A 12,219-nucleotide genomic window follows, 5' to 3' on the forward strand; every position below is an offset into this window, starting at 1 on the left:
CAAGGAAGACGACGACGACAACGCATCCTTCTGAACTCTGAGAAATTTTGACCGAAAAATCCAAATTGTCGACCAGACTCGATTACATTAATATGATACATGCCGCACCGACCGACTCTCATTAAAATTACCGACGAATCTTGGACTCCCCTCAGGATACTGAAGCGTACAAATGCATGATGACTTGTTGGCAGTGATTCATTTTATTTACTTGACTTTTCGATTATTCTGGAAGCAGCGGGCGCTTGTTTCATGAGGAGCTGGCTATTATAACAAACAGCATTGCTCTACATTACAAGCCAGTAAAAAAATATGATACGGAGGCAAGGAACATATAATCAGAGGGGCTGCCGCTCAGATTTCTCTCTTGGCCGTTGGGAAACTCACGACGTATTTCAAAATTAACGTTATTAGGCTTGGATGATGTGCATGGCTGGTGGTTTATCATGTTGCAAGTCTGTTCCAGTTGAAGTAGGCTGAATTGTACTTACGAGCCTAATGCAGAGGTTGTTGGGAATATGTAAATACTTAGGAGATCATCTTTTTCTGTTGCGGGGACCAGTTCAACACTTGTCCACGTCTTTAGAGCGTTGCAAGATACTGCTCAGCTTTGTGGTTGGTTTCGTATTGGACGAAAAATTCTTTCCTTGTTGTAACTTGCTGTACACGGATGGTCGTGTCGTGTATAGTTGGACAAGTTACTTACTTATTTATCCAATGCAATGTGCTTCTCCATCCATGCAGCAGTTCGTCGAGTTTTGAACGGTATTGGTTAAGTTGCCCACTTTTCTCGCATGACTTTGTGTGTGTAACATTATAAAATGCGTGTGATGTGAGAGTCTGATAAGCTCACTGATTTACATACTCTCACATGTTATTCAATTTTGCTGCCCTGTTAAAACCTATTATATGACTACTAACTAACTAATAATACTGCCATGTAGCCAAACTTTGTAAGTGGCTCAAGTATCGAGACGACGACGTGTCTTTCTATGCGTAGCTTTGTTTATTGTTTACGTTCACCTTACTCTTTGTAAAAGGGTTATTATCTCTTGAAAAACTTATTTACAACATGACGTAGGTTGACGGAGAATATTATTTACAACTCAGCATTGATCATACATAATGTTGAAACTAACTCAACAAACTTTAGTCGAATTCTAAATAGCTTTTATTCGTTTTAATTCATGTGTAATACATAAGTCAAGTTTTAAGGAAGCTATGATCTCCTACATATGAATGAATTTAAATTATTAAAAATATACGCTTAAAGAATTAAGTTATCATTTTTTTTTAGAGCGGCATGGTGTGAAGCAGATAAGGTAATTAAGTCGATAGAAGACAGGTCCCTTATACTTCTAGTGTTATTGTCTGTTGAGAGATTGACAGACATTCTCAACACAAACTTGTATGCGTAAGCGACTGTATTTGGGTGAGGTAAAAAATGAGCTAAAAAGTTGCTTGGCAATACAAATGTACATTGCATACGCAATGCAATGACTGCACGATTGTGGTCTTCTTCTTGGCCTGGGAGTAGCTTGGTTGGTTTGCGGGGTACGTAAATATATGCGTACTGATGACTTTGTAAGGTTTCTTGAGGCTTCAGAAGGAAATAATAAAAAATGTTGAAGCCATTCAAATTCAAGCCGACCAGAACATAATGAATGTGATCGTACGTTACAAAAGTTGGTTCTTTCGTATTGACGAATATGTTGGCAGTGGGATGGGATGGGTGCTGCTTTTCCTACATAAACTTATATTCCCAACGCATTACAAATATTATACTGCCAAGTTTAATATGGTTACCCATTAGCATTGCAAGTTGCGTTCTTCGTCGACCAACGATACAACGTGTTGCTTTGTCATTTGCACGCACTTTCGTAGATAAGCTTACGTATGTACATGCATGAGGAGGGGGTAAATCTCACAAGAATGCAAGTGAATGTGTATCCATCCACATTTTATATGTATGAGAGCTGGAAGAAGAAGAATCCTTCTCATGAAACTCCCAGTGGATATCTGTTGCATATTTCTACTCTCTTGTTCCATCTTCATCTCTACCCCTTTGGTTTGAGCGTTGCGTACGTACACACATATTCCTGCGTTTGTGGTGTTTATATTGCGTAGGGTAAATATCTGCTCAAATGTGTTTTGGTAGATGTAAAAAAAATGACGTCGACAACCTCATAAAATAAGCCCTGCCCTTTGCCCTATAAGCAAGTAGTGAGATGAATGAAGAATCCGCCTATGATCCCGCCCTAGACACGTTCCGAATGATTTTCCACGTGTAAATTCACGACCTTCGACCCCAAATTCAAAGCTGTGCTCTTGTCTTCCTTTGAGCAACTTTTTTTTTACTTGCTTACACATAGTTCTCTCGACAATATTGTTAACTAACTACTCCTTTGTAATATTTGTAGCTTTGTTATATGCATTGCAAGGCACTGTTTTAGAGGATATAGATTCATTCCTTGGATTGAAATTCGGTGGACTTTATGCGTGTAAGACGGCCGGGGATCAGATTGAATCAATCGAAATATGCAATATTAACCAACTCCTAGTCACTCCGTAATGCACATGAGAATCAATTAATATTGTAACGGTTGTCAATATTGCATAGCTATCCAACACGAAAATATTATGCATTTTCCACCCTTGTCTAAAGAAGCATGTCCTTCGATATGTAACTTGCGGCGAACTGTTACCCGATACCGTGTTGTTTTACAGCCTAATGACCAAATCCTGTTTACATTTCTTCGGTAGTATATGAATAAAATTTGAATAAAGTAATAAAACTACGAATGTTCTAACGTCGCATGAAATTGAATGAAACCGGTATGCACTGGTTTATCGTAGTTGAATTTCAAAAAGTGGTAAAGGTTTACAGATGTAAAAGGTGGAAACCTAAACAACTCGTCAAGTAAGTACACGCACTGGGTGAACGTTGGCCAAGTCATCATAAGAAACCAGACAAACTATGGACAAAAATTAAAAGCCTTGGCTGAGGCTGCAAATACACATAGTTCGCAATTGCAGGAAGACATTAAAATATTGGAAAATTTTTACACTGTGAAAATAAGTACATACAAAACTACCTTGGATTTGAAGTTCACGCACCCACAGTCCTTACTCTAAAGAAAGGTCAATTTTTCTGACTATAAACAACAATTTATCAATGTGCAGGTGTATATGCGTTTGCTATCATAATGTAAAAAAGCATGATCAAAAGCATGGTCAAAGAATTCCTTTAAACTTAAAGTAAAAGCATTAGGTACACAAATACCTTGGATGCGTTCACATCCTCATCACGTTCATTATCACGTTCAAGTTCATTCTTCAATATTAATCATTGAATTTGGCCGTATATTTTGTACTTTTATTAAGAAAACGACTTCCTCTTTTAACTATTTTCGCTACGTATTTGTGATTTACAAGAAGGTTGTATTAATAGCGAGGCCATAATTACACACGTTCCAGTGAAAGCAACAACCCTTGTTCATTCATTATGGGCATACTTGAAAACTAAATAATTATGAAAAGCATACTAATCATGGCAAAAGTACTTAAATAATGTAGCTGTGTAATACATAAATAAGTAACATAGCCAAGTCACGAAACAGCATAAATTCCATATCGAGAGTGCACGCATAATTTGAATTTGAAAGGCTTTGAACCTGAATATTTATAAAGGTGACAACACTTAGCGTCGTGTAGCATTATTTGGCACATCCCTTCAAAAGCCAAGTTGGGAAGCCAAAACCGGCGACCCACCAACACAACGTACGAATAAATGAGAACGCATCATTTGGAGGAGACGAGAACACGGAAGAGTTGAAAAAGTACTTTCACATATTACCGTGCGTCGACACAGCAACTTTTGGTCGTCGCTTTTTTAGGTGTAGCCTGCGTCAGTGCGTTTCATGTTGCGTGACACGCATAGTCACCAAACAGGCTGCAGGAAAGCAGTACAAGTTTCATGGCCTATGCTAATCAAAACCCATACGAATGCTAATGCTCTCCTCCGCATAATGTGAATATTTATTGGCTACGCAATCTCGACCAAGTTGGAATATGGATGGATGTATGGACTGGTTTCAGTATACGCTGTTCAGTTAATTCTTATGGCTGCTGCTGGCACGTTAATAATTGTTATTATCGCCATTACAGGCCTTTGACTCTATTTAGCACTGCTCTGCTTTTGGAGACGGATAAGCGAGTTTTACTTTGCTCAGAGTGTGGTTTACCATTTGAATCTATTTTCCTCCTGCTGCTGGGATCATGTTGTTGGAGGAAAATTAATGGAAGCAGAAAGCTGCTCTACTTTCGCACGCAATGCAAAGCTGCGTAATGGAGAACGCAGAATTATTATTATGCTCATGGACGACGTAAAGTGGTCTCATTTTTCGCTACATTTGTTTCAATTGGGAAATGATGGTGATGTTAAATATAAGCTGCAAGAATCGAATAGAGAGTATGCATGGTTGTGATGGGGAAGATGCGTGTTGGCCAAATTTCTGTACGCGTTTCTCAATGAAGCGTTGGAAACAGTGTGTATAATCAAGGAACATGAAATAATGCTAATAAACGCAATTAAAGCAAGGTGGGCTGGGGGACCTTTTAGTAAATAGTATACATTTAAATTAATAGTTTTGCAATTAGTGTTATGGATTTGGACAACCCACAAGATTTTGTTGGTTGAACGGTTCATCGTCAACAAAGAACGCGTTAAAGGATCTGATAGACCATAGAAAGATGAGATGAGTTATCTAATACCCTCGTGCTTAGTAGATTTTGTTACATGCATCAGTAGTTACATATATCAGTATACCCCATTTAGTAATTTATTACCTATTTTTAATTAATTAAAAGACTGAATCATAATTATTTATCAAGTCATTTAAAGCATTTTGCAATTTAACTGCCGTTCATGACCCATTTGACGAGTTTATGAGGATCATTGCTGACCGGATGATAAATCGCAACACATAACACTTTGATAAGATACAGATACGCGTAAGCATAGTCGTCAACAGGGCACATTTATTTTAGTGGACGTCTGTCGTCTTGATGATACAAGGAATAAACTCGATCTGTCGTATCGCACCCTGTACAAAAACGAGCTCTTCTGTATTAAGAAGATACATACACCAATACAGACGAAGCTCTTTTTTGGTACACGCACAATATACGCACTGCACGTGCCGCTGGGTATGAAACTGTGCTGGATTAACCTCGAACCAACCCCGCAGAGGAATGAAACCGAAAGTGAAGTGTTTACTGAGTGAAATTTTGGCATTATTACCTATGTGTGTCACCAACAAAACAGGCAATATGTGATCCTATCACTTGTGCTGATCCAAAAATCCTTCATGTGCTTGTTTTCATCATGGAATTTAATTCAGTCTCGTATCTCGCTCCTATGCTCTCTGCGAATGAATTGGGAACGCATGAACGCAATTATTATTAGGATGCGATTCGTTACATCAACTGTTTTTTCTGCATATGCCCCTCTCGCACTTTTACATGCTCTGCACGCGTAGGAGCGAAGGACGCTGGATGCTCTGAAACAAAAGCAACCCACTTTTCAGGATCAGCTTTACGCCGCAGACAGATTCTATATGTGTCATTCACTGATTTGTATTAATTTGACATCTGACTAGATTCATTCGAGTCCAATTTATTTGTAATTTGTTTTTTAGACACTTTACTCGCATGTTCGCGGAAATTACATGTGTCAAAAGTCAGGTTTAAATAGTTAAGGAAGCTTGTATTTTTTAGAGGGATCAGCGTGGACGAGTCTCAATTTCACCAATTTTCAAGGGTATAAAAAGTGTCTCAAAATATAGACACGCAATATGCACAAGCAAATTGGCAACACATACCTATATGCAATAAGGTCGCAATAACGATTACTCTGTATCCATCCATACCTGTAAAAACCCGGTTTTGAGGTAATATGTTTCTTTTATCGGGACAGTAATTACTGGCAATTTGATGTCGATGCAATAATTTCGTATATACGACCACTAACTGAGCAAAACACTTTCACCTTGAATTGAATAATTTATCCAGCATTGCCAAACCTACCCAAGTACGTAAACTTTCTCCTACTTTCTCCTTCACCAAGTTGACATTACGTTGTGGAGACAGTGCAATGGTTGCATAAAAGGATATGACGATGCAACACGTTCAAAGGCAAAAAGGGCATGACAACCCATCACATGCACACCGTTTGATTAGCACATGATGATTGGCTACGGGGGTCTGGATACCCTTGACAGAAATAACTGTAGCCAACGAGCTGGTGGATAATGGTTGATACTCGTACAAGTGCAATACATACACACGTACATACGTATAATAGGAACTCACATTTCACCAGATAAAAACCTTTCTCTGAGGCTTTTCATCTAATTTCAAGGTGAGCGGCTGTTGGAACGGAGGAAGGTATGGCATGCTATTGACAGGACTCTTATACATACGTAATTTCATTTCTCATCGGTGACCTCCAAAAACTTTTCCCGGAAGGACAAGTTGTTCAGGAAAGCAATTAGTCATTAAAAGTATGAGGGAGCACTTTATGCATGCACATGCGACTGAGTAGGATTCCAATTTAATTCATATTGCATTTAACAATTCGTCATTGGCCAATAATGCTACTCGCTCCAGTTACTTTCTCCATGTGGGTTGGAGTCAGGAAGGCCACTGCTCGGTTTTCATTTGACACCCAAGACGCAAATGAGAGCGAGAGGGGGATGTATTCCAGGTGGTGGTTGGTTGGTGGAGACAAGGTGAGTGAGTGAGTGGTGAAGGTGAACGAATATGATTGCAATTTCGTCTTTCAAAATTGGCAATGTCATCCAGGTACCTACCTAGATCCGTCCCTGAAAAGTTTTAAATTTAAATTAGTATGTGAATAACATGCAAGTGAAAGCAATGTGTGGTTACTGGAGCTCATCACCAGTTCTGTCCAAGGCCTGATTTCCGCCACCAAAGAGAACAACCTTGAAACGCTTTGTTTCGTGAAAGTGAAAGTGACTTTCACTCTTTCCTTTTGGTCGATATTGCCCTTGACATTCAAAAATACTCGGAATTCACAGCCAGCAGTAATCACCCCACGAAAAATTTCAAGGGTGCTCTCAAAATTTAGTTGACGATTTTATAATATAACTCAAATTGCTTTTGATTTTAAAGCATAATCTAATAAGTATGTATGCATACATGTCGAATAATATGTTCGTATGTAGAAGCAGAGTAGAGTCTACTCAGTAGACAATGGTTTTGGTCTTTGAAGTAAAAACCTTTTTGAAAACTAATCACCAATCGTGTGTATTATATTTAAACGAGAAAAATATATTAAATGAAGTGAAAGCCAAACTGCATTCTTTGCTTCGTACGCAAGCAACAGATGAACAAAAGTTCTCATATTTTAGAAATAATCCCATATCTCGTAAAGCACATGCTTTTTCACTTTAATTATTTATTAATTTCGCCCATATTTCGTTAAAGGAACACTTTGAATTTGAAGGATGGGGTGTTGTGCATACATAATTGTCCAATTGTGTCGAACAAGCTGGAGAACCAACATAATTAATGTTAGCTGCTCTGCTACCAATCCAACCTGGACTCTGCGTGCGTAAGGAAATGAATTTGAAGGTGAATTTGCAGGAAACGAGCAGGTCGTCAAGCGTACGTATTGGAGCTATAAAATAATGCATGCAGACAAACAAAGCAGCCAACCTTTCCCATATTACCCACGTACCATAGCTTCCCATTTGTTCGTACATACTGAACTAACCATTCCGCATGCTGCACAAATTTTTTTAGTAAACTTTATTGGTCTAGTTTATTAGCGTACTCTTGGCTGGATACGTTGCATTGTGTTGAGCGGTTGGCTGAGCCCTATCTAAGCAGTAGCTATTTTGTTCCATAATGTTGCAATAGTTCGAAAGGAGTTCAAGTCGTTCCACGTGCAGTCCTTGAGCCCGGCCTGACATGTCCTGTTTTACCAGAGAATTCTCCAAAGTCCACATTTCCCATCGGCTGCTATCATCATCAACAGCTTCCCATATAACCAACCACCGCACTTTCGCACTTCTTTAAATATATGAAAAGATAGCAAGACCCATAAACGCATGGGGTCCAGTCCAATGACATAATACGTAAGTACATATACCACGCACAGTGAGGATTGTGTGTGTGCATAAAGAGGACAAAATGTTGATAATAGGATTGTAATGAATGAGGTCGACATGTTTATCCATGGACTTCTACCATATACACACACACAGTGGGTGAAATTGTTTTATTTATTACTCAGCCAACGCACATCCTCATTTTACCCGAAATAATCCAGATACTGAGCTCAAGATGAAACGCGTCTCTTTATCTTCTGCGTAAAACTGCCCCACATTGCGTTTCCGAGGGACACACAATGCTATGTGTATCTATGCGTGTATGAAGTAGGTAAATGTAGCTGGGTTGGATGGACACTTTCAACGTTTGTAGCAATCTCATCTAATCCTTTGACTCCGGCTTCCTCCCATTTCGCTGATCTATCCAACGACCAGTATGCATACTCCTTGTGCGAATAGTGCGAATACTGCGAAATCTGATAATGGAGAGTCGCCGTCGTCTCTCTTGGACAGAGTATTAAGTAAGACTCTGGTTGCGTTAACCTACTTTCCGACCATGGTGCGTGGGGCTGCGTAGTAGGATATGGCGGAAGAGAAAACCAGTAAAAGTTGGAGAATTCTTGACAATATCTCAAGTAAATTTGCCCCAAATCTGAGACCCGTGCCACGGGTTTGTTGCTACGCACTATGTATGCACGGAAATATTAAGAACCGAGGGACGTGAAAACAGGGATATGCGGTATATGTCAGAAGCAGCACGCATTTCAACGACTCCTTGACATCCGACAGACTCATTTGTCTTCTCTGTTTGTAGGTCAATAGTATTTTCCCTGCTATAAGCCAGTTACACGTACGTGCCTGGCGCCAGGAAAAGTTACGGCGAAATTCTTATTTTGATAGAGAATGTAACAAAAGTTGGGTCACATAGAAAAATGCGTGGTTGGTTGGTTGGTGTGCGTACGGGTGTTTTGTCTCATGCATATTTTTATGCTGCACTGTGCCTGCTTTCACCAGGGGACTCAACTCAAGCTCGACTGAGCAAGTTTCATTGCACACAATCAAATCTCACACCATTCAGGCTTTTCATTCGTGTCATGCAAATTATCAAATTATTTGCAGTCATGAGTAGATATTAAATTGTGGCAAATGTAGAAAAAATATATTCAGTCAGCAGAAACGCAAGGATTACAAAATGATGTGTTTCACATATTGGAATTTATTCATTGAAGAATAATCCGTGTTAAACTTGAACTTCGTATTTACAAACTACAGCAAGAAAAAACGACACGTTTTTAAAGCCGATATGCTAAAAGTGAATAGAAGTACATGCTCTGCAAAAGTTGATGTTTGTTGAAAGTTTTAATCGACAATCTCATAGCAAAGATACTTTTATTATTTTTATAGATATGTAGATGTCTAGATGCATGTGCTACTGTGACCTCTGAAGGTCTTCAGCATATTTACATAAGATTAAAGAAAGACGAGACGCGTATAGCTTTTACATAGATGCACTCCAGTCGATGAATAACACGAGTATGGTAATACATAAGTAGTAAAAACAAATCAGCAGGACATGGAGCATTATTTTGCTTAGCTCAAAACCACAATTCTTGATAAACAACTTGCATAATAAAATAATGGGTGTAATGTTCCAGTTGGAGATTTTATGCAATGCCATTTCTCACAACTTGCTCATGACGAAGAGATTAACCTTTGGCTCCTGCAATGATTTAATTCATTAGTCCATACAAAGGTGTAGTTATTTCTAAAGACTGTCTGTAAATCTTATGGATTGAGACACGTAAACAGAACAGTAGAAATCAATTTAATTGTATTTACCAGATTAATTCCACTCTATTAAAAAACTTGTCAGTAAAAATAAATTTATTCCACCTAAACTACATGCATTGAGCAAAACAGCAGAACGGCTTTGCATAACTATTTATGTAAATATATAAAGATATGTGCTGTCCAAATCTCTAAATTGAGTGAGACATTAATCAAGTTCCAGTTTTTTCTGCAAACAGTGCACTGGACGGACCTATCTCACACGGCAATCCAGGCACGTGGAGCATATCGATATGATCTCTGTATAATAGGTATACAGACTACAGAGGACGTACATATGTACATATACGTACGTATAATATACGTCGTATATTATGCTTGCATACATACATACGTAAACGTTCTGTGAATCAGCATCATTTATTCGCCAACATTTTTCCTCTTGCACACACAATAGCACACACATGCAATTCTGGCTGGGAAATAATCACACAAACAGAAGACCAGTTTTGCAGCTTTTTTTGCAAGAGGAAAATCCATTGTACTTGCAAAATCAAACATGTCGGACCATCATGCGTAAGTGAAAGTATGTTAAGAAGAGCAGAAACGGCAGTCTGAACTGAATTGCTTGCTACCTTCACAAAATACACCTTGCATTGCATTGCCTCGCAAAGGACTTAATAATTTTAAAATTACGAGTATATATTTCCCATTATAACAATTCCAAGGCTTTGTTATGTTTGTTTTAAATTCGCTCTTTAACAAATAGGCAGCCTGCATGTATCTGTGCATATAAATACATAAATAAATACATATATGTACTCATTGCTCAACAAAATGTTTAATATTGTAAATGCCAGTCCTTGATTACAATTTCCAAATTTGCGCAACTTGTAAGCGGATATCCTAAGGCCTTTAGCAAAAGTGTGAGATATTTTTTGTCTTTTACATATTATGCGTAAAGGAAGATAAATCTATACAGACTTTGATGCTCTTGGCCTTGTTGGATTTCCACAAACTTGCGTAGACTGCACTGCCACGAGCCTCTGTTTGCCATTGAAACCTGCCATTACTCAATATACACATGTTCCTTCATTATTAATACACACTATTGTCTTCCTCTGCCGTTTGAAACTGGTTAAAATATCTCAGTCCACCCACCGTAGAGGAAGTATCATCAATTGGTATACATAGATAAACTGGGAGGTAGAGGAGTTGTAGGCCTTTGAGTAATTACAGTGACACTGACTTTGACTAGATCAACGCATTTGCTCATTAAAAACTGAAATGAACATACCATTAAAGATTTAAACCCTCTGCATTGCGTGAGGAGCTACAGTAATAGTTATTGGCAATACATCTTCAATGTCACATTGAATTGGTGTGTTGTTCTTTAGTTGCTTCAAATTGAATGGATTTGGAGATTATTTATATTAACGAGTTTGGCTTAATTAGTTTCCATTTATTTTTATTGTGTAGCATATTTATGCACTGTTGTGGATGGTATCCTTTCTCCCTCCTCCTTCTTAGTCTTGTGTCAATAAACAAGAAACTGATAAGGAGTGAGTACCCAATCGTTCAGATGCATAATATGCAAATTAAATTAGCCACTAATCATTCATTGAGTCATTATAATTGCTTTTTAGATGAAACTGATTGAACCAATAAGAAAAATTGATTTCATTTAAAACAAAGTAGCAGCAATTATCTTGAACCAATTATTCTGCAAATCAATCAGTAAATGTGTAGAATTTCCACACAAAAATACTCTGCCGTAGACCACACGCATTTTTTATTTTCAGAAATATTATGCATCCTCATTTTATGGGAAACTTGCTATTGGGTTTTACAATAATTCGACTATCTATTCGACTCACCGGGGCTGCATGGGATGTGAATAATTGAATTGAACATTTATTGACGAGACGCGGATTTATTGGGCTAATAAAAGGCCGACTACTGCGTGTAGAGAGGAGAGATGATTGGCATTTAATGGCAGCGTGTGCTTGCAGGGGGCTCAATAATATCTGTTTGAGTACTTTTCAATTTAATTGAGCAGCATTGCACTCGCTGGAATTGAGTCTGATCATCCTATTGGCTGACGGATGGCGAATTGAAATTGCAAATGACCTGGATTGCACACTCTTCCATTTGTTTTTATTAGCACTCTGCTGTGTTTATTTTTATTGGGTTGTGTCATAAAATACGTTAATGAATATTTGTTACTCAAAGTCACTTTGTGGCATGTGGTGATGGCTCCTTTTCCACACATGTACGCACTTCCAATGTAAAAATA

The sequence above is a fragment of the Folsomia candida genome, unplaced genomic scaffold (genome assembly GCF_002217175.1).
Source record: "Folsomia candida strain VU population unplaced genomic scaffold, ASM221717v1 Fcan01_Sc001, whole genome shotgun sequence".
In the NCBI taxonomy this organism is placed as follows: domain Eukaryota; kingdom Metazoa; phylum Arthropoda; class Collembola; order Entomobryomorpha; family Isotomidae; genus Folsomia; species Folsomia candida.